This window comes from Marmota marmota, unplaced genomic scaffold (assembly GCF_001458135.2).
Source record: "Marmota marmota marmota unplaced genomic scaffold, marMar, whole genome shotgun sequence".
Lineage (NCBI taxonomy): Eukaryota > Metazoa > Chordata > Mammalia > Rodentia > Sciuridae > Marmota > Marmota marmota.
The window spans coordinates 24,643,986-24,668,790 of NW_025999853.1; the positions used below are offsets into that span (position 1 = coordinate 24,643,986).

Consider the following 24,805-nt stretch of genomic DNA (forward strand, 5'->3'; position numbering starts at 1 on the left):
TAATGTGGGCACTAAGTAATCTCAGGATAAGGGCTCAGTACTAATAGACTTGCCCCCCAACTTCAGAGTCTGGTCACAAGCAGTGGTTACCCACACTTCTATTCCTCTTGGCTACCAACTAAGGGTTCCTGTAATCCCCTTCCCATATTTGATGATTTGATATAATAAATCTGAGAGTTTAGGGAGACACTTTATGTTCTCTTGTTTATCATAATGGATGTTACAAAAGATACAAAGGATAGCCAGAGGAGAAGGTACACAGGGCAAAGTATTGCAAGGTTCCAAGCACAGGAGCTTCTGCCTTCCAAGGATTGGGGTGTGCCACCATAGGGTAAGTGGATGTATTTCCAAACTGGAAACTCCTCACTCACCACAGTTTAGGAATATTTGTAGGCATGGCATAAACACATTGACATAAACAATTATTAAATCAAAGTTCAGCCTTGATCCCCTTACCAGAGGATAGAAGATAGGGTTTGAAAGTTCCAAACTTTTAATCATCACATGGTCTTTTTGTTGGTCAGAATCTGGACAGGAGCACATCAAGAGTTGGATCTTTAGAACACAAGGTGCTTGTATCATCTAAGAAATTCCAAGCGATTTTAAAGCTCTGTGTCAGGCCCTAGAATCAGAGATGAATGTACATATATTTTACTGTATTTTAATGTGTGATAAACCATGTAGCAAAATGTTAATGGTAGTGGGTAAATATCAGCACCATTAGAAAAATACTTCAAAGTTATCTGTATGTTTATAACTTTTCATAATAAATTTTGGAAAACATTTCAATCTCTAGTTTTAGAAATCATAGTTTATTATTACTCAAATCAAGTACTGTTATCCTGGTTGCAAAATAGTACTTAGTTTAATTTCCAATTCCATCCACCTTTATTAGTTGGCATTTTACTATAACCTTCTTCTTGAATTATTGACTTATTTATTGCAAGAACAGCTTCATGTATTTGTATTCTATTTATTGAGTAATGCTACATTGCCATTATTATTACTTTCCAAGCTGAAAATTCTCCATAGTTAGCAAGAGGGAAGTCTTTTAAGTTGTTGTCTGTTCCAGTCATATCTCTTTTTAAATCATTTCTGGCACAAGATTTTTCCAAGCTAATCTTGCATTTTCTTTGTACCACATTCCTTTCATAAACCTTGATTCTTTTGAGTGCAAAATGGTATTTAGTAACCAAGACCTGACAGCTAGAAATGCTCATTGCTAAGGGTGTGTTTGCTTCTAGAGTTTAAATGTATATAAATTCCATACTGAATAATGCTGAATATTTATATTTAAATAATGAGTTAGTTTTGATATCTGAAACCACACTCCAACATTAGGGGATTCTTCTTTGCATATTTTCCTTCTTTGACATCCTTCATTCCATGTTTTTATTATACTTCTTCACCAGTAAAAAATGATGTTTCTCAACATGCATGTATTTGTACATTATTCAAATCATATAATATGCTATATATGTATAATTCAAGACAATGATGTGAGCACAGGCAATTAACTCCTCCTTGGATTCTGACAGCAATGATCAAATGGAATTTTAAAGGAGTTTTTGAATACAAACCGAAAACTAAAGAATGATGTTTAAAAAGAACTGTGAAGAATTTTAAGTAGAAATGAGATACAAAGAGGATTCTTTTTCTTCTTGAAAATATTGAAATATTGTATTACTTCACAATAATAAAGATAATCTTTACAGAACATCTTAAATGCACTGTAACTTGTAGATCAAGCAGGAAGTTCTCTAGGACTGGACAGATATATCATTTGTCTTTTTAAAATTTTTAACACCATGGAAGAGTGTACACTTTGAAACAGCTGTACTTAAAGGCTAAGATAATAGGCAACTGTCCTTTCAGGAAAATACTCAAGATCTTGCTTCTCTTCTCTCTTCTCTCTGCATATGAGGACACAGCAAGAAATTGGCCATCTGCAGTCCAGGAAGCAGACCTCAATAGACTCCAGATCTGCTGGCATCTTGTTTTTAAATCTCAGCTACCAGAATCATGGGAATTAAATGCCAATTGTTTAAGCCACCCTGTTTATAGTAATTTGTTATAGCAGCATGAACTCATTAAAACACAAGCTTAATGGAAAAACTGATTTCTAAAGTATAAAATAATTACATGCACAACTCTATGTTTGATATTCAATTGAAAAAAAAATTTCCTGAAAATAATTCCAAAATTACTAAAGAGAAAGAAGAAAATCTAAATAGGCAGATTTTTAGAAAAGATCTTGGAAAAACATGTGAAAAAATTACCTCCCAAAGACTACTAGGCCCAGATGGTTTTACAAGCTAATTTATTTTAATTTCTCTGTGACAACTCAAAAAAATCATATATGTGTGTGTGTGTGTGTGTGTGTGTATGCTATTCAACCATTTAGTAAAAGAAGGTATTCAAAATTCATTTTGTAAAATCAGCACAGTAATAATAATATCTAAATTTTAAAAATCACCAAAGAAAAAAGAAAGGAAACTCCTGAAGAAGATTACAAATAAAAATAAATAAAATTATAAATAAAAATACTTTGTGCTAAACTGCTGTTGTCTATTTGATAGTGCTATTACTTCCTTCGAGTATAGTGGACACTGTATTTCTATGAATCCATCTTCCTAAATGTTCTCAGAGATTATGTGAACATGGATAAACTTTGAAAAATAGAAGTGAAATGAATGCGACCGTTCTCAGTGGTCATATAGTCAGGTGCAGAGTCTTCTTGGACCCTATGCACTTGGGAACTCCAGATTGCTTCAATCTGAAGTTGTTAGTGAATATTTGCCTCTGTAACTATATAACATTTTGGACCTTTATTTCTCAGACCAATTACTTCTACATATTTGACTTCCTATTTCCTACCTTAAATATCTGATTAACTTTTAGAGTAGCTCTGATTTTCTGATCAAACCAAGGGTAAGTAGAAATGTTCATACCAGAATGGAATGGGCAACAGACCTTCAGGAAGAGAATTTGAAATTGATTCTAAAATCTGCTTATGTTTAAAGGCTTTAGTGACTTAGCTGGCTGTGGTAAATGAGATTCTGATAACCTCTCTGATATTAGCATAAGGGTTAAGGAACAGTGGCAAAAGTCTCTGAGAGGGGCAATGAAGAATAAGTGGTAAAACTGAACTCAAGCCATAGGATCTACAAGGTTGTAATACATAAACCCTATTTATAGATATCTGATTATGATCTCCATTGTTTTCTGACCACACATAGATGCTCATAACTGGTACTATTCCTTTCTCCCTACATAAGCAGTGAATAACTGTTCGTTTGGGGGTTTCTCATACCACAGACATTATCATAAACATTTTATTCATGGTGATTCTTGGGCAATTCTGTTAGAATGCAGTTTTATTTACTTACACTCCCTGTTAGGGAAAATGAGGGGCATCAGTGAACTTTTCCAAGGTGTTTTAATTTCCCAGGTGTCCCTCTTTTATATGTGCTCTCCAATGAAGGAATATTAGAGTTGAGAAGGTAGGTCACTTGGTAATGTATGGAGATTCACAGAGGAGTCCACATAGGTATTTATTTGATAGAAGGCAATCTATCAATGAAATATACCCTTATAACTTCTGAGTTACTATTAGCATCTAATAAGCTAGCTAGGCAAAAAAGAAAAAGCCAAGATTAACTGTAGGGCTTGAAGAATCCTGGGCACAAGATTCACTGTTTTAGCAGATTCCTGTGCCCTGTGTTTGGAATGGAAACAGCGGTAACCTGAAGGGATAATGTGAACAGAAATAGTTGATATCTTAGTGATGATCTCTGTTCACAGATAACCAATAATGAAAGGATACAAATCTTTCTGCCTGTGAATTCCTAAAATCCTTGCTATACAAATACAGAAGTGAGATTGGGAACAGAACATGCTGAAAGATTGTAAGGAACCACCAAAATGATTGTGATACTTTTCTTTTTTTCTTTTTTTTTTTTTTTGCCATCTTAATTGTATGTGAGCTCAGAGTTAGAAATTGCATCAATTTATAGAAAATAACAGATTATGAACTGCTGAATATGATTTGATAAACACAGTGCATTTACCAGTAAGACTGTAGTATACAACTTTGTATACTATAAAGTAAGATGTAGTATACAACTTTGGGTGTGGGAGTTGACACGGGAAGCTTTACTACCTGAATCAAAGTGTATACATGCTGAATCCATGTGCACCAGAATGACCCAAGGTTCCTGGACCCAAAACCAATATCTGAATTAATAAATAAGTTACCTACAATCCAGCCCTAGTTTAATGTTTGTGAGGTAGAAGCCCACGGTGAGATACAGCAGTAACACTAGGAGGCCAGAGATTGCATTATTACTCAAGATGATGGTCTTCCCTCAATCTTTGGTCCTCATGATTCACAACCCTACCATTAGCTAAGAAAGCCAGATCTCAACTTCAATCATTTGCCAGTGGTGTTACTTGCCAGACTCTCATATTTTCTCTCAATAACCCAAACTCTCCAGTTCCTAGAATCCAGTGCTTATATTTCCTGGAGAAGTATTTTCATACCATGAGGTGTAGAAGATCTCCTATTAGCTCATAGTTTTGGTCACTTGAAATGTTAATTCCTCTTGCCCCTTTTCTGTTAATATTGCATTTTTTTTTCACTGGGAAAAGTTTCTTTCAGTCTGTTTAATCATTAAGGAATTATGAACCTCATCTGTGAACCCACATTAGTTCAGGTATAAGAACAAGTCTGATAAAGCACAGCTAAGCTCTTCCCTAGCAGGCACAAACAAAACAAAACAAAACACATTAAAAATACTCCATATTTCAGTTTTTAAAATCTAGGTACAGTAGGATTATGTATAGTCATGTGGGACTTAAAAGTGTATGCTTCATATTTAAAGATTTAAAATTCAAAATTAATAAGCCGAATTCAACAAATAAAACAAACATCTCTTTGGAGAATTTGCAGAGGAGTCCACATAGGTATTTATTTGATAGAAGGCAACATACATGATCTAAAAAAAAATGAATAAGTACTAGGTCACAAAGTACATATCATCAATTCCAACAGAATCTATATCACAAAAATAAGGTATCTGACTAAAATGCTTATGCAAATAATCAGTAGTAAAAATAAAGTTCAAAGCATGCTTATAAATTACTAAAATAAGCATCGAGATTTTTTTAAAGGAACACTTAATAAAGTGATATATAACTAAACTTTGTAATCTGTAGCTACAAAGAAGCCTGAGTCTGTAAATACGTATACATATTTATAAAGTAAATCATAACCTTAAAGCAACTTAGAAATAACCAATAATGGTTATTCAAATACAAAAGCTAGAAAAAGACAACGTGTAATCTCAAGTAGAAGAAATAAAAAATAGCACAAGCAAAAAAATTTACAAAAAAAGCAAAAATGTATGAGCAGTAATATAACAAGTTGGCTTTTTGAGAAGTTTAATAGATAAATGTTTAGAACCTTATTAAAAAGATATGCAACATTATGCAGAAATGCTTATGTCTACAAGTACAATCTAGGATTTAAAATTCAAAAGCAAATAGTAAAAATAAATTTATTGAAACACAAAAATTGGATAAAATGAATAAGTAAAATAAATGAATTACCATAAGTACTCATTTATTCAAGAAGAAATAGCTAACTGAAGAAGATGGATTGAAGAAATTGAGTCAATTATAAAATATTTTTATCTGACCCCCTTCCTTCCTCTCTCAATTTTCTAGTTGAGTGATAAAGAATCTCTATGAAAGCGTTTTTAAAAGACTAAAAAAGAAGTGTAAGTCTTGGATTCTCAAAGACACCTGAATAATCATGATAAGCAAACTTTATAAAAACAATATAAACAAATTACAAATCAACTTCATTTATGTATACAGAAGAAAAACACTGTAAATAAAATATATGAGTTGTATTATCAATTTATATAAAAATGCTCTCATCATCAAGTAGGATTAATTCCAGAAATGGAAAAATAGTTGAATAATAGAAAATATATGAATATAAATTTTAAAAAAGTAATTAAATATTAAAAACCGTAAGTTTGTTACTATAGAGAAAGACCAATGTATGCACTTCTGGGCTTCCTCTCCCTTCCTCAAAACACACCAAATAAACTTCCCTTAGGGTATTTCCATTCACTCTCAGTGATAGAAAAGACCCTTTTCATTACCTCTATAGCAAATGCACCCCCGGTCCTGAACCTCTACAAGGATAATTTGTACAAGTTCTTCAACTCATTGCTGCAATAGAAACACAGTGAGACTTTCCCAGATCACCCTATTTAAAATTGAGTCTATTAAGACCACTCTGTTTAAAACTGAATTCCCTGATCCTTTCCCAAAACAAGGGATATATGCAAAGGAGAGTTAACTTTTCATCGTGTACAAGCCCATGGTTTGAAATTTATTCAAAAAGCAAGTATTTTGAATATTAAAATATAACTTTAGAAACAAACAAAAAAAAACACACAGCCTATAGATTCTGAATTTATCAGTAATAGATTTTGCAGTGAAAGTAAGAAAAGGCAGCTCACATACTGCAGGCAAAACAAATACCACAAAATATTTGGGTTTTGAATCTCTAAATTTGCTGTATAGATTAATCCTGAACATAATATATGATATATACAAAGGGTTTTAAAAATGTAATCTACTCTTACATATATAATTGAAGAGTAACTTAAGGACTCAGTGATCATGATCCATACACTGAAGCAGGGGATACATTTTTGCATCAACAAAGTGACAGCTTGTGTTGGTATTTTAACTTGCCAGAGCCACTTAGGCTTTATCTACAAAGTGCAGAAACATTAGCAAAATTCAATCATTTTTACATTGTCGTGAATGCATCACTATTTCAGCCAATTAGATAAAAAGTGAATTTAATTGCTTTGACATTTGTCAATTCATTTAACACATTCTTTATTCAAGAGAAATTAGATAACCTAGTTATTTGCCTTGTCTCTACCTTGCAGTCCTTCATCTGTCATGAAAATGTAGGAAGAACAGAATATAATTATCTTTTGGTGTGTTAGTCAGCTTTCTGTTGCTGTGACAAAAATACATGAGAAAATAAACTTATAAGTAGAAAAACTTTGTTTTGGATCACTGTTTCATAGGTTTCAGTCCATGGTTACTTGGCCCTGTTACTTGGGCCTGGGGCAAGGCAGAATACCAATGCAAAGTTTGTAGCAGAGAAAACCAGTTTACCTCATTCCTTTAGGAAAGGGTGGGGGCAGGGGGAGTGGGAGAGCGAAAGGGAGGGAAGGAAGGAGAGAGAGAGAGAGAGAGAGAGAGAGAGAGAGAGAGAGAGGCAGTCAGAGGACAGGATCTTAATATAATCCCCTTCAACTGCATAGCCTCAATGATCCAACTTCCTCAAACTAGGCTCTTCCTTTTAAAAACTTCATCATCTCCCAAAGCATTATGGACTAGAAACCAAGCCTCCAATACATGGGCATTTGGCAGACATTCCCATTCCAAACCATGACATTTGGTATCCACTGGGGATTGGTTCCAGGACCCCTGAGGATACCAAAATCCAAGGAACCTTAAGTCCCTTATATAAATGGAGTATTGTCATATAACCTAGGCACATTCTCTTACATACTTTATACCATCTTTAAATTACTTATGATACTGAATATAATGCAAGTGCTATATAAATAGTTCTTACACTGTACTGTTTAAGAAACAATGAAGAGAAAAAGTCTGTACATGTTCAGTACAAATGTAATTTTTTTCTAAATATTTTCTATCAGCATTGGTTGAACCTACAGATATGAAGGTCAAGTGCATTCAGTAGATATTTTGGGATTGTGCAGACTTTGGTTTCATAAACATTTTGAAACTATATGACAAATTACACTTGAGAACATTATAAGAAAACATTTTATTAGAATGCAAAAAAGAAAGTCCACAATATACTACATGACTAGCCATAAGGGAAACTGAATAAATAAAATCTCATGATATGAATTGATTTCAGTATTCTCCTTTAGTATTGTGGTTTGATTTTTTAAATCTAAGAATTGTTTCTGTGAACTATGGTGCTACAACTTTGGAAATTTTAGCATAATATTATAATTATATGAGAGATTTAAGAAATACTAGTGTAGAAAGGCTTGGCAAATCAGATTTCCTCCCTCCTCCAAAGACAATGCTCCATTTCCTTCATATGATCTTTTATCTGAACTGTTTTCAACTGAGATGTGTGGTAATAATAGTTTAAAAGTAGATGTCAAATCTGGAAGGTTATGTGCCTAAAGAAAGGTGTTTATTTATAGTATTTAGCAGATGCTTTTTGACCATGTGATCTTGAACAACCAAATTCTTAGCTTTTTCTTCTACAGTGCTTAGCTAATTACCATTCTTATATCAAAGAGCTATTGTAATAATTAAGAGAAATAAGATATAGACATTGTTTCACACATCACAAAGGCACACAATTATAATTGAATCAATACCTGCTAATACTTTTGAAATACAGAGTGGTCAGAAATACTAGTTTCCTGTCATTTGTGGGTTGAAATATTCTTCCAAGTACTGCTATTCTCCTCCTGTCTTGCCTCCTTCTGCTACAACACCATGTGGTCAATTTTACAGTGTGATAGAGAAAACACTAAATAATTGTTAGCCAAAAAAGATATTAGCAAACTGAACTTTAAATTTTTAAAGAGTCCTTGTTGTTAAAATTTTAAAATAGACATGTTTTAACCCATGATTGGTGTTCCCAGCCTCTTTTTGTTGGACAGTCTTTCCACCCACACTCCATTTCAAAGATGCCTAATCCTTGTATTGATTCTACCCATTCCTCCCATTAAAAATCTCTAAATTCATTAAAAACTTGCAGGATATTATTTAAAAACATAAACTTTTAAGGAAGTAGATTTGGGTTTAATTCTCCATTCCATCATTGAACTAGCTGTGTGGCTACAGCTACATTTTTTTTTTCTGTGTATCACCTTTCTCTAATCTCTAAATTAGTAAGTCACCTTATTAATTAGTTGAGAAGATTAAACATTATAAGCTCCAGATACTCAGTAGGAAGCTCTCCTATTTCTCTTCATCAGCATCAGGTATCAGTCATCACTGAAGACATGGTCAGAAGTATTTTGTGACATGTAACTTTGTGTATGCTTCTGAGATAGGTGTCAAACACCAGTGAAAAAGCATAAAGGAGAAATACTTTTAGTACTCCTCTGTACTACTGAAAACCACTTCTGCAAGTATATCCATGACTTTGCTTCCCACAGATGAACAGAATCCTGATGATGGTGGACATAGCATTACCTATATTCTTAATTTTTTTTTTAGTTGTTATTGGTAATATTTGTACCTGTCTTTCAGTTTGGGTATGTAAAAACAATGATGTATATCAACATAAATATTTGTCATCATTATGTGAAATAAAAACCAAATTATGTAACATGTGCTCTAAGAAGTTTATTGTAACTTTTTCTCTTTTCGTGTGGTACATCTATCAAAGAGCGTATATTTACCACTGGCAGGGGAGGGAAATTCAGGGAGTCAACTCTAATTTAATTTTTTTTTTTAAAGGTGGGATTTGAAGAGAGTCTGAGGAAAAGCTCTCTTGGCTGCTTTAAAAGGATTAGTAACAATGTTCTGACCTGAAATTTTGGTCTTGTGATTTCTTTCCAGATTTTTTTTTTCACTGCATAAAAACCTGTCTGCAATGGTCTTATTATTTAATTCAATCTTAATTAGATACAATCCATTAAACTCTAAGGGATTGTTGTAAGTCCTAAAAGTGCAGAAGGTATTTTTAAAATGATAATTTTAATCATCTAGAAGTGAAAAAGATACTTTGCCAAGTAACCTTCCTTCTATAAAAGTTCTATGGTCATTTTGCTGTTCTTTCAAAATTTAAATTTCAAAGATCATAAATTTAATCTCTAGACCACATTCCCTGTTTAGGGGACGGTTCAGCCATTTTCAAAAGGAGGCTAGCTTTGTGTTCAGAAACGTATTATTTTAAGATTACGTGGCTTAATCATGAGCAAGTCTTGATTATCAGAGGAGGAGAGTCAGACTTCATCTGGTAATAAGACCCCTTGGAAAAGAGTCGCATACTGAGGCACCAACGTAGGGTGGGAACCATCTCCCTAAAACAACCTTTCAGAATCTTATAAGAATCACTGAGTACTATCAGGCCACCCCTGATGGAAAAGCAAATGCCCAGAGTGCTTTTCCTCTGCTGGAGACGTAAATGGCTGGCCTGGAGAGAAAGCTAGGGTCCCTTACTTCTAGTCCGGTTAAGGACTTCAGGAGAATAGTCTCAAGGTTCGAGGTAGGGCCATTGGAACAGGATTGTTATCCTCGCTGAGACAAAGGCAGGGGGCGGGCAACTGGTGCCCATCCTTTCAGTTGAGTGGGCTGGGGAAAGACTGGGTGGAGCGGGCAGAGTGTGTTTTGTTTTGCTTTGCGTGGGGCTCCCCAGGACTATCCTGCATCCAGTTCGCCCAACCCCCGGGCGCAGAGAGGACGCAGCAGGCAGCCGCAGTGGCCTCTGCGTCAAGGGGTGGTGGGGCGGGGAGGTGCGGCACCCAGCCAGCAGACCTGGCTAGCTCTTCAGAGCCCTGTCGCCGCCCGCTGCCTCCTCCCTCTCGCCCGCAGCCTTTCCGCGGCCGCAGCACTGGAGGGCCGGGCACGTGGGTACCTCCGTCACTCACACACACACACACACACACACACACACACACACACACACACGGGCGCGCGCGCATACGGATCCGCGCGCCTGTACTCGCCGGTGCGTGTTTCCCCTGGGCAGACACACAGGCGCTCACGAGTCTTCCTTGCCAGTCCGCAGGGCAGCGACCCTCTAAACCCAGTCCCAGAGCCCGCCCTTGGCAAGCAACTGCTTCTCGCCGGACAGCTCCTGTGTGGCCTCTGTCACAGCTACCTGGACCCGACCCTTTCTGGACTGCTTCTGGGACGTGGAAACAACAAGAGGTGCTGGGTCAAGACACAGTAACGGTAAAGACACACTCTTATGCTAAAGGCACCGCTGCGGATAGGGTGGGGCTGGCCATTAGTCTTCCTGGAGTCCGGGGACCAGGAACCACAGGAAAATTGATGGATGGATCCCAAGAAAGACTCAGGCTGGGTCCTGGGGTGAAGGAGGGAGAATGGATCAAAAACCCCCAGAGAGCTCTGCCAGGCTCAGTTGGCAACCCCCTAGGCTCTGCGTCCTGCACCTGTGCAAGTCTGAGATGGGGGTGAGGGGTGCACAAGAGGAGGCACTTGTAGGGAGAAGCACATGGGTGGAAACGTGTCGCCATCCTTCCTTCCTTCCCTTGGTGGAAATTGCCCACAACATTCCCGGAGACCTACTGGTTTCCAAGTCAAGTCGGGGTTGAACGATGGGGGTCAAACATCAGAAAGTCCGAGAGGAAAGTTGGGAGGGTCAGGGCGGAGAGGCACTTCCGAGGTGAATTGGAAGCTGATCCTCGTGCGGGTGGGCGGTGGGGCGGGGAGAGCAGCGGGCTTCATTTCTCATTCGCTTGAGGTTCTTTGGCAACTGCAGAAAGCGACTGTGGAAGGCACAGTGTTTTCACGTGACCTCAATTCCCTTTTGCTTAAGGCATCCTGCAATATATGATCCAAAAGTGGGCCTTTCGCCGCGCAAAAGGCACGTGGTTGATGAAGAAAGCACACTTTGAGTGTTTCTGAGCATCCTGGAATTTGACAGCGTGGCGGCGAGGGTGGTGGCGTTGGGATTTTAAGGAACGGACGGGAAAGAAGGGAAACCTAGTTGTTTTTACCTTTCATTCACTTGACTGGTCTTTGCGTACTCGGGTTAAAAGACAGTTTTGAATACAGTGCAGTAGGGAGAAAGCCTTTCATTCTTAACAGGCGCTCCAGCTTTATAAATAGGAGTGAATCTAAATGCCCTAGGCGTCCCCGCGACAGACGTGACCCACCTAGTCGCAGAGGATGCCAGAACGGGATTGTTTTCTGTTTAGTAAGGAAGCAGCATTGGGTCTGTAGGAACTGAGTGAAGCCTCCAGGCGTGCGCTCTCTAGCGTCTCCTTTCCCTTTCCATCCTCCACCCTCACCGGGAATGGTTAGAGTAAGACCGGGCGGGGTCTGGACTGGGCCGTGGTGACGTCGGCAGTGTTTGGGTGCTTATGCAAATGAGACTGCAACCATTTCTTTTGGTCAGGCGGTTTTCCCCTCTAGGTCTTAAAGGTAGACCCCATCCTGGTTTGCACCATTCGTGCCTGTGGTTCCCTACCAAGAAATATGAGAGGAATGAAGGGCTGCTTTATGTGCTGCAGTTGCGCTCTTCATTGCTTTGGGGACTTATCATTCTCAGCCCACACAGTCCCCTGGAGACTCCTGACCCCACCCATCCCCATTTTTGCAAGAAAGGAGTTGAGATTACAGATCAACCTGTCTCTTCCAAACCTACTACTGGATTTGACAGATTGTAAATACTTAATAAATACTTGATTTTGGACTGAATTTCTTTGAAGATAATGTGTATTTCTCTCAAGTTAAATTCGTAATATTCGACCATAAGAATCAGACGATTTTACATTATTCCGCCAAATTCAAAATTGAATTCAGTGACCATTTTCACTCCAATTTTTCTGATTACATGCTATAAACTGAATTTAAGAATGACTACAGTTCTAGTATAACTCAAAATGTAGTATTTCAATGGAATTAAGAAAGATATTTATATGTGTTTCTAGAAGATATGCACTTTGTCATCCAATTAACAAGAATTACTATAAAATTTTATATTGGATAGCTGGTATATGAAATATCAATTACTGATGAGTTGCCTTGTCAATTATTGAAACCTTTAGGCCGAGTAGTTACTAAAACTTAAACTCTGTATTGGTAACCATTAATTTACCCAGTGACCATAGTTCAAATTTGACTATGTACGTGTTAGAAAATAGGCTTCTCCTATCATTAAAATAAAACTTTTGTGTGAATAGATAATAAATTGTATTATTTTATATTCTGGGGTTTGCATCCTGGCAGTTAGTATGGCAGATCTGAAAGAGATCTGAGTACTTATCAAAAGCTCCCTGGTCTTTCTTTTACTTCTCAATTTGCCTCTCAACTCTTTTTTTTAAAAGACTATGTTAATTCTTTATTACTGCATACATATGCATGATTGGATAGTTAATGTATTCCTATGCAGAGTAGATTTTAAAATGATTTCTGAGCAGATGGCATTATTAACAAAAATCAACAGGCATACTCTGATGCATGAAAAACGTTCAAGGTTAGATGGCAGGAATATTTAGATACAGTAGCAATTTACTTAGGACATTACTCTTCTGGTAGTATTCACTAAATAATTTTTTATTAATTTATGTATTTGCATATTGATTTTAAATTGTGGAATGAATCACAAGTCAAAATATTAATTTTGACAAATAATTATGTTCTCTTTCTCTGTGAATAACAGGTCCCAAGGGTAGACTGGAATAAATGCATAATATAACTTGATATAGGATAAAGTTGTTTTTAGTCTTGAAGGTCACTTTATTTCCTTGCAATTAATGTATTAAAGTATCCTTTCACATGACTGATTATTGTCTTTGAATAGAATGCTTACTATGAGAGCTTTCTCACTATCAGACTGGCAAAGATTAAAAACATTGCTCATATTGAAGTGATCAGAGAGAAGTAGTCACTCTCATCTATTGCTCGTGGTAGTGAAAATTGAGATTATTTTTTGATAAATAACTCTTAGCAGTATTTATCATAATTGTAAAAGCTCATACCTTATCACTTCTAGGAATTCACAGACATGAAAAGCAAAGTATACAAATTGGGTTTCTTTGGAACATATAATAGGAAATTATAAGAAATGACAAATATATTGTATATTAAAATCAAGGGATATCATAGTTATCTTAGAAATTAAGTTAGTCTATTCATATTAAAAAATTTGAAAATTAAAAAAAATGGAAAACCAAGATGAGGAATAGAAATAATTGTGTGAAAAGAAATAGGTTGAGGGGTTGGGGAGAAAATACATATTGGATCTTTCTTTTTAAGTGAATGGACTGAAGTTTTTTTTTTTAATTTTAGTTTTAAGATAGTTACAGAATCACAAGTATTTTAAGGAATAACAGACTTCTCGTGAGCATTTTATAAAATTTTCTGCAAAAGTAACATCTTGTAAAAACCATACAACATAATCACAATCAGAATGTTTATACATGCACACATATACTCTTGAATACACACATATACACACACACATACAGCTAGGATATCTTGTGTTACTTTGATTAAAGGGAGTTAGAGGTAGTACTAGATATGCTGGGGAGAAAGGTTTGGAATGTATGTTTCACCTTGTTTTACCACATTATTGTATTATTATTCAAACTATAAATTAAAAATATGAAGTGAAAATAGCAAACAAATTTCTTTGATGGAACAGTATTCAGACATCAGATGTCCTCAAATAAATAAGGTAGAAATATAGGCATATTTACTTCATAATTTTTGTTGTTGTTTCTGAATTTATAGGAATGTTTTCTTCCAATATTTTGAATAATGAAATTATATGCTAGCATCACATTTAGTGGATTCAACAAATTTAGTCATTATATTAGCATAAAAATACATTTTCTCTTTTTAGTGAAAGAAGTAACTTTGTTTTTAAATTTAGTTTTGTTATGATTTCAGAATCACACATAACTGATTAGGAGTAGCAGAGTTTTAACAGCTTTTTACAATTTTTTTGCAAATGTAGCATCTTGCAAAAACTTGATTACAACACCATAATCAAAATATTGATATTGATACAGTCAAGTTACAAAAGAGTTCTATCACAGGATCCCCTGTGGTGTCCTTTCACACCATAGTACTTCACTCCTGTCCCCAGCCTCTCCTTAACTCCTGGAAACCTCTAATCTTTTCTCCATGTTTATTGTTAAGTCATTTCAAGAATGTCATATAAATGGAATCATATAGTATACAATCATTGATATTGGCTTTTTTCACTTTCAGCACAATTCTCTATAGATTCATTCAATTTATTAGATGTACTAGTAGTTAGTTTTTATTGCTCCACAAAATGGATATACCAGATTTGTATAACCATTCACCTAAAGAAAAACATATGGGTTATTTACAGTTAAGAATTATTGTGAATAAGGCTGACATGGAGACGTTGATACAGTCTTTTTGGAACATACATTTTAATTTATCTGGGATAAATACTTAGGAGTGTGATTTCTGTGTTATTTAGTAGTTGCATATTTAGTTTTTAAAGAAACTGCCAAATCAGAGACTCTGCGTCTGATAGAAGAAAAAGTTGGCTCCGATCTACATATTGTAGGGTCGGGCTCCAAATTCCTTAATAGGACACCCATAGCACAAAAGTTGATAACAAGAATCAACAATTGGGACTTACTTAAACTGAAAAGTTTTCTCTCAGCAAGAGAAACAATAAAAGAGGTAAATAGGGAGCCTACATCATGGGAANGTAAAATTGGGAGTTCATAACCAACTTGAATCTAATGTATGAAATATGATATGTCAAGAGCTTTATAATGTTTTGAACAACCAATAAAAAATAAATTTAAAAAAAAAGAAAAAAAAGAGAAAAATAAAGAATCAAAGATAATTAAAAAAAAAAAAAAAAGAAACTGCCAAATTGTTTTCCATGGTAGCGGTACCATTTTATGTTCTCAGCAACAATAAATTAATGAACCATTTTCTCAGTAACTTTGTCAGAATATGACTCTCACTATATTTAGACATTCTGATATGTGTGTGTATATATATATATATATATATATATATATATAGACATGTAACTGTATATATTATATGCATAATTATATAATATAATATGTATGACATATGATTGTATATAATTATACATATTATATGCCATATATATATATATATGAGAGCGAGAGTGAGTTACATTTCTCTGTGGCTGTAATTTGCATTTTTAATGGATGATAATATTAAATCTCATTGCATATTCTTATTTTAAATCTATACATAATATTTAGTGAAATGTTCCTTTATGTTCTTTGCCTGTCTTCTAATTATATTTTTAATTGTTGAGTTTTAAGAGTTGTTTATATATCCAAATACTACTTTTTTTATCCAATATGTGGTCTTCAAGTATTTTCTCCTAGGCTTTAACTTATTTTTCATCCTCTTTACAGGTCCTTTCACAGAACAAAATAAATTTTGAGACCCAGTTTATCAGTTGTTGCTTTTGATCCAGCTTTTGATATTATGTGTAGAATCTCTTTTCTTAACCATAGAATTCAAAGATTTTCTCTAATGATTTTTTTCTACAAATTTTAGTTTTGTATTTTATGTTTAAATATAGGACCATTTTGAGTTATTTTTTTTGTATAAGATGTTATGTTTATATCTAGATCATACTTTATGTCTAGTTGGTTTCTAAACTATTTGTTAAAAAGATTATCTTTTTAACCCAATGAAATTGCTTTTGTACCTTTATCAAAAATATACTAGTTTTATTTGAGTGCATCCCTTTTTGGGTCATCTCTTCCATTTCATTGATTTGTATCTATATTTCTATTGACCCCACCCAATCCTCATTATTATAGCTATGTAAATCTTGGAATGGGCAAAATAATTTATCTTGCTTTATTCTTTTGTTTCCATATTATTGTAGCCCTTACGTTTTTCATATAAATTTTAGAATAATCTTGCTTATAATTATTTTTTTCTGGGATTTTGATAGGAATTCCATTAATATCCATACATCTATTAAGAAAAAATTGGTATATTTACTATGTTGAGTCCTGTAATCTATGAACATAGTATGTCTGTTCATATATTTAGATCTTTCATTTCTTTTAACACAGTTGGTATTTTTCAGAAAAAAAATTACTGTACCTGTTTTGTTACATTATCATGTAATTATTTTAATCTTTTAAGGGTTACAAATACTAGGTGTTTTGGGGGGGGTTAGGGGCACTGGGCTTGAACTCAGGGGTGCTTTCTTACTGAGCTACATCCCCAGCCTTTTAATTAATTAATTAATTAATCTATTTATTTTTTTAGATAAGGTTTTTCTCAGTTACTTAGGGCCTCACTAAATTGCTGAGGCTGACCTGAAATATGCAATTCTACTGTCCCAGCCTCCAGAGTTACTGGAATTACATACAGGTGCCCTAGGCCTGGCTTGCTATTGTATTTTAAATTTCTGTATCCACTTGTTCATTGTTAACATGTAGGAATGTAAATATATATGTATGTTTATCTTGTATCCTGTGTCTTTATTGAAGTCACTTATTCTAGGAGTTCTTGTTTGTTTTTTTAGATTCCTTATGATTTTCAGAGCACTGAATCCTAAGCACTAGACCACTAGGGAGCTTTCCTTACGATTTTCAACATGGACAATCAGAATGCTTTTAATTAATTAATTTATTAATTTATTTATTTTTCTGGTGACCACATTTTATTATAGTAGTTTTCAAACTATAATATCTGATCTAGTAGTGGATTATAAAATCAGTTTATTATAATGAATTCGATAGAAATACAATAAAACAGAATATCAGAGTATAGCACATGTACTAAGGTTACATGTTGTGTTTTGTGATATTGTATTTCAGGAGTGTATACATGCATGGGGCTGAGAGATATATGTGATATATAGATAGATAGCTCTCTATATAGATACATATAGATATATATCACAATAATGTCTTTCAAAAGGTCATTTTCAGAAAGTTGCTACCTCCTGTTTTATGAGAAAATCATTAGCGTATCAATGAAAAGACCAAAAAAGTGCTTTCTTATCCTCCATTTTTTCATTACATTCCAAATACCATATAATTAACCTCTATTAATTAATTAATTAATTAATTTAATTATTTAATTGGTTTTATTTTTTAAATACGTGACAGAAGAATGCATCACAATTCTTTTTTTATCATTATGCGTTTAATTTCTAATTTGTTCAAATTACTGAGAATACATTTCTGGATAATGTTAAAATTAACTGGTCAGGGTTTTTTATTAGCTACACATGACATTACAATGATCTTATAGAACAATTTTCCATACCTCTATGTATAAAGTATGTTCACGCCAATTCATGTCTTCTTACAAGATGTAGTTTGGATAATGATGTCTATCACATTACACTAGAATGCCTTCAAATACGGAAAGTTTTCCTTCTTCCTTTTGGATCTGTATTCCTTATATTTAGTTTTTCTTGCAATATTATATTGTCTGCTACTTCCATTATTTTAAATATGAGTGTGAGAACGTACATTCTTATCTTGTTTCTGACCCTAGGGGATAAATATTTAGACTTTCAGTAGTAATATTACGTTATCTCTATTTTTTGTAGCATTATGAAGTTAGAATGTTCCCTTTTATTTCTAATTTGTGACAGATTTTAATCATAAATGGATGTTGAATTTTATAAAAACCTTTTTCTGGATCAGTGGATATGTTCAAGTGACTTTTTTCTTTAAACTGTATTTTTATGGGGTATTACATGGAATTTTGAATACTGAATCAGTCTAAAGTACTTGAAATAACTCCAGTTGATCATGATATATAATTCTTTTTACCAAAATTCTATTTTCTACTACCATGTGAATGAATTTGTGTTTATACTCTATAGAAATATTGATATATAGTTTTCTTTTCTGGTACTGTCTGTACCTGGTTTTGGTATCTGAGTAATACTAGCTTAATGAAATTAATTAGGAAGTGTTCTATTGTTTTCTATTGTCTGAAGAGACTAGAGTTCATGATCATATTTATTTACACATGTGATAAGATTCTCCAGTGAAACCATCTGGGACTGGACATTTGATTGATGAAAGAATTAAAACAGCATACTTAAGTTTTAGAAATAGTTATAGAGATATTAAATGATCTGTTTTACATTGGGTAAGTTGCAGTGGCTTGCATTATTTAAGGAACTGATTCACTGTATCTAAATTATCAATTATCTATATATATGTAGAAGGTTATTTTTTGCTAGCATTCTCTCTTTTAAAAGACTCTTCATTTCATGTTAATTATCAGTGTTTCATATAGAATATCCCATAATGATTAGTGACAAGAACACCATAGGTTTTTTCAAATACTAAGTGTCAATCATTTTTGGTAAATATTGGTTTTCCCCACACAAAATAACTGAATATTATACAATTTCAGGAGATGGTGATGCTATTTGCAAAGTTTAAAAATGGCAGTACTTAAAATCATGCATATTATTTCACAACTTTATAAAACTTCTTTTAAAAACTTCCACAAACATTCCTGGTGCAAAAAAAAGTCCTTCAAAAACTGCATGATAACATTAAGCTACAAAATTCACTTTGGAAAATAAAGAAGTTGTTTTTCTCAATTTGGTTTTAAGATTTTTTAAAATGTTAGAAGTATAATGAGGAGTGTATTGGAAAAGGTAGGGAAAAGGAGCTTCCAATTGTAGATTCAACATATCTGAAAATATTTTAATTATGTAATTTTCAAGAGCAAGACTATATTATAAATAATAGTCTTTCAGCAAGATGGACAAACGAGGAGTTATTATATCACCTGTTCCCATGAGAGAGGTGTTCTTGAAAAATTCTTATTTATAGAATCTTCTGTAAAATAGAGTTGGTACCTCCAATTTGTGTTTTACTAAAACAATATCATTAGAGTTTGTGTTTTTGTCTAAAAGTGCATCTACTCTACCATTTAGATGTCCAATTTTCAGAATGTGTTCCACATTGGCTACCCAGCTTTCATTCTTAAATCTCATTTGGAGTCTCCTAGCAGAATTATGTTGCTATTTTCTATTTGTTGGCTAAAATGTTCTATATTCTTCATGGTTCCATCTTGTTTTTGAAAAATACATGAACTAGTTCTTCTTTGAATCCCTTCACTATGCCATTTTCATCAAAACCCACGAAGCTGAATACCACTTTGATATTTGCATGATCAATCACAGCTTTGCAGGTAAGTTCCTCTAGTATATCACTGATACCAGCCAAAAATATGAATGTAGGGATACTGTGCCATTGGAACTTAGCTAAGAAATTCTCATATCCTTCCTTGAGGGTATTCTCATATCCATCTGATTTTTCCACAATTTCTTTAAGTTTAGATTGGTATGGCTTTCACACAGTGTGATTTAGTATACCATTCTGCCATACAAAAGTACTTCTCTTCCAAACAGGATCAACTTCTATGGCATAATCCTGTTCTTTTAGTTTCACTACATTTTTTGGACATTCTTCATTATTTTAGTGACATATGATATGTTGGATAATGTTTCCCCTTTGTAGGAAAATTTACTTAGTCATATAAATATCTGCAATTCTCTAAAGTCTGGCCCTGCAAGTGCTGGAGCTTCACATGCTGCGATATCAAGCCCTCTCTCCTTTCTGCAGAAACTGTTTTCTTTTGAACGTTTTGATATCTACAGATTTTTTTCAGTCATAATCCCTGTCTCATTTCTACTTTGAGCATGAATGAGATCCACCATATGGAGCTTTACATACATAAGACTAAATGTGGCTTTGGAAGTTATTATGAATTTTGTCCTTAAAAGAAAGTAACTGTGTGAATTTACAAATCTACATCACACCTTTCTACACAGGTCTAGCTTCATTGTGAAAATGATTTTTTTGGACAGCATTTTACATTTTAGTAAAGCATTTATACTTTTTGTTGTGTCCAGTAAATATTTTTCTTTTTTATAGGCAGATGTCTCAGTTATCTATTAACACACAAAAAACCCATTCTAAAACGTAGTATCTTAAAACAAGAAGAATGATGTTATTTCTCTTTATTCTATGGTTTGGCTGGGCTCAGTTGTATGGTTCATTTGTTTAAGTTGGCATTAACTGGCAGTTTGGCCAGGGCTAGAATGTCAAAGTCGTGTTATCATGCCTGAGGCTTCAGCTTAGATGCTAGAATAATTGGTACATGGTTGAAACCATTTATCTCTCTTTCTCTCTCTCTCCTTTTCCATGTGGGGTTTCTAGCAAGGATGATGTACTTCCTCCCCCAGCCCCCCGTGGTGTCTGGCTTCCAAAAGACAGAAAGCAGAAATTAGCAGGCTTGTTCAGCATAGCCTTGGAACTTTTATAGTGCCATTTCTCCTGCATTCTGCTGGTCAAATTCAGAGCTAGCTTCAACTTAAAAGAATAATAAATAGACTCCATACCTTGATTGGAGGAGTAGTAGACATATACAAAGTTGGGAGGAACTGTTAGTGTTCATTTTTGCAAATAACATACTACAGAAAATAATTGAAGATGACAAAATATGTTGAGTGCTTTCAAACTCATAATTTATAGGACATGCTAATATGAATTTATGTAAATGAATACAAATAATAGCTTATGGTAGGCTGATAAATGACCCCTAAAGACATGTCTACTTCCTAATCCTTGACAACTCTGTTACCTGATTTGAATACATGTGCTTTGCAGATATAATCTTGAGATTAATAGATTATCCTGGGATACTTAATGGGTTCAACATGCCCTCATAAGTGTTGATGAGAAAAAGCAGAGAGAGATTAGCATTAGATATACATAGACAAGTATAGGCCAGGTGACCAAGGTGATGTGGCCATAGATCAAGGCATGAAGAAGGTGGTAAGAGGCAAGGTTCAGACTGTTCCCTAAAATTTCAGAGGACAGTTCAGAGAGAGAATTTCTGATAAATTTAATACATTGAAACCTATTTTGGCTCTGAGGTCTCCAGAACTCTAAAAGTAGATATGTCTGTTGTCTTAAGCATCTACATTTAAAGGACTTTAGGAAAGTCCTTTAATTAATTTTGATCAAGTTCACAAGAAAATTAAATTAATTTTGATCAAGTTCACAAGAAGGTGCAAAGGGAAATCTTTTTCACCTTTTACCAAACTACCCCACATTAATGTCTGTGTCAAACAAGGTGTAGTATCATAACCAGCATATTGACATTTGTATAATCCATAGAGCTTTTCCTAACAATATAGGGATTTTATTTGTGTGTATTTGTGTTTGTATATGTATTCTCTGTATGATATTTCAAACATAAAACTTCATGTCACCCTTACCATTAAGTTGTACCATCCTGAAATATTCCCTCCCACTTCCAATTTATAGCAAACCACCTGCTCTCTTTGCAACTACTAATCATTGTTCATCTTTGTAATTGTTATTTCATAAATGTTGTATATATAGAATTATGAAATATGTATTATTTTGAAATTGGCTTCTTAATTTTTAAAAAGCTTGTTATTTTTTCCTTGAAGTTCATCTAAATTCTTGAAGGTAATGAGAGTTCTCTCCTTTTTAATGCTGACTGATGCTTTATGGTGTGGATGTAGCACAGGTGGTTTTAAGTCTTCACCCACTGAAGCACATATAGGTAGTTTCCAGTTTGGGCTATTATAAACAAAGCTGCTATGAACATTTGTGTACATACTTCTTAAGTTTCTATTCTCTGGAGTAAATTCTTAAGAGTACAGTTGAGGGTCACTTTAAGAAGTCTAGTACTGCGGTTGAAAGCAAGTTCCAACTGTTTTTTAGAATGGCTGTGCAATTTGACATTGCCATCGATGGTGTATAATTCATCTAGATTCTTTGCATCCTCGCCAACACCTGGTGTTATTAATGTTTAAAAAAATATATTCATTTTGATAGGTGTCTTGTAGTCCATCTTTTTGGCAGACACATATTTAATGAAGTATAAATTATGCCTTTTTATTGTGCATTTTTGTATTGTCATTTGTAAAAAAATGTTCCCTCCCTTTTGATTCGATATGTGATTTTTGTTTCTTTTTGCTTAGTGTTATCTTTCTGCTTATGTGCAGGGATATATAATTTACAAAATAAACTTTTAGGCTGAATTCTATATTTAGAAAATATTTTGCCTCATTTGTCAAGATCATTGTTTTAGTCAGCCTTTTCACTTCTGTGATTAAAAGACTTGACTAGCACAATTATAGAGGAGGAAAAGTTTATTTAGGTGCTCATGGTTTCAGAAGTCTCAAACCATAGGCAGCAGGCTCCATTCCTCAGGGCTTGAGGTAAGGTAGACCATTATGGTGGAAGAGTATAGCAGAGGGAACTTGCTCACATGGTGATCAGAAAGCAGAGAGACTGCACTGGCCAGATACAAATATATACCCCAAAGTCATACCCCCAGTGCTCACCTCCTCTAGTCACACCCTACCACTTCAACTACCACTCAGTTAATACCTATCAGGGGATCAATTCACTGATTGGATTAAAATGCTCACAACCCAATCTTCTCCCCTGAACCTTCTTGCATTGTCTCACTCATGAGCTTTGGGGGACACTTCACATCCATTTCATTGTATCTCTTTTCATTTTCATTATGCAATTGTTCCTTAGTGAGAAAATAATTAGCATGTTGTTCCAGTTTTTCCTGTAATATGATCAACATTTTGATTTTATTCAGGCAGTCTATCTTATTTATTGGAATTAGTAAAATTTATTTCATTGTGTCCATAATGAACTTTAGATTTGGTGCTCAGATTGATTTGTATTTAAGAAAAATTTCCCCAGTAAAATTTGAACTTGTCAAAGTCAAGAAGATAATTTGCTGGTGCTATAGTTCATTCTAATAGAATATTAAACTGTGGCAAATGCCAAACCATAATCAGTGCAGACAAGTCTCTAGGAGTCTTCCTTATATTTAAGATGCAAGTACTGGCCTGCTATTTCAGGTCTTTAAGTATTTTCACTTTAAATGTTAATTAAAATTTAATATAACATAATTTTAAAGAGGTAATAACAATAGTTTGGGAGCTAAACAATGCCTAGAAAGATGGGACAAGAATTGTCCAAATATTTAGATAATTCTCTGATAAAAATACTGGTTGAGACAAAAGCAGAGAAAAGACCTATTACAAATGTTAGGAATAAATAGTGGGATAAGAGTACAGGTGTTTTAAAAAAGCAGTTATGGAATATCAGGAGTCGTTATGCCAATAAATTGACAATTTAAATTAAATGAACAAGTTCCTCAGAAAAGATGACTTACTAAAACTAACAACAAGAAAATAATCTAAATGGCTTTATATCAATGAAAGAAATTGAATTTTTAATTAAACATATTCCATAACGAAAACTTCAGGCCCAGATGGCTTTATTGGTGAATGCTGCCAAACATTTAAGGATGAAATAAAAAAGTAACCCTCCACATATTGTCTCAGAGAATATACAAGAAACTCTTTTCATGGGGCCACCAAACCAAAACCAGAGAAGCAAAATCCAAGAATAAAACTACAGACCCACATACCCATGAGTGTAGTTGAGATCAATGCACAACAAAACATCACAGATTTATTCCAATGACTTACTAAAAGGATAATAAATCCTGACCAAGGAAGTTATCATAGAAATGAGAGATTGTTTTAAGACATGAAACCAATCAATGAGTCTGTATTAACAGATCAAGAAGGTTCAGAATTATTAAAGACAAAATTATGGTTCAACATTCAACACATTAAAAAAGTCACTAAACTAGGAATAAAAAGTAATCTCACTAAAATGATAAAGTGCATCTATATATTTTAAAAAAATCAATACCTGAAGTTGTACTTGGGTGAAATATTGAGTACTTTCCTAGGGACATTGGGGCAGAGATGAGGAGGTCAGCTGTTAACAATTCTGTGCAACTTTTTAGTAGATCTTCTAGCCACTAAATAAGACAGAGAAAGAAGCCATACGTAACTAATTAGAAAAGTATAAGATAATGTACGTATGATATGTCAAAATACACTCTACTGTCGTGTTTATATAGAAAGGACAAATTAAAAAAAAAGTCA

The 24,805-nt window shown here is 34.1% G+C and overlaps 1 protein-coding gene and 1 pseudogene across 2 annotated transcripts in view; one reads left to right on the forward strand and one right to left on the reverse strand.

The window, feature by feature from the left end:
* Positions 1-10,485: 10,485 nt before the first annotated feature.
* The window catches only part of Slc6a15 (solute carrier family 6 member 15), a 49,683-nt gene continuing 35,363 nt past the window's right edge, over positions 10,486-24,805 (forward strand). Inside the window, exon 1 of one of the 2 annotated variants that reach the window (XM_048804496.1) lies at positions 10,486-11,001. The gene's annotated coding sequence lies outside the window, so the exon portion shown is untranslated. The remainder of the gene's footprint in view (positions 11,002-24,805) is intronic. The other variant, XM_015482656.2, reaches the window with a different exon arrangement.
* Positions 19,273-22,079, reverse strand: LOC107139708 (annotated as a pseudogene).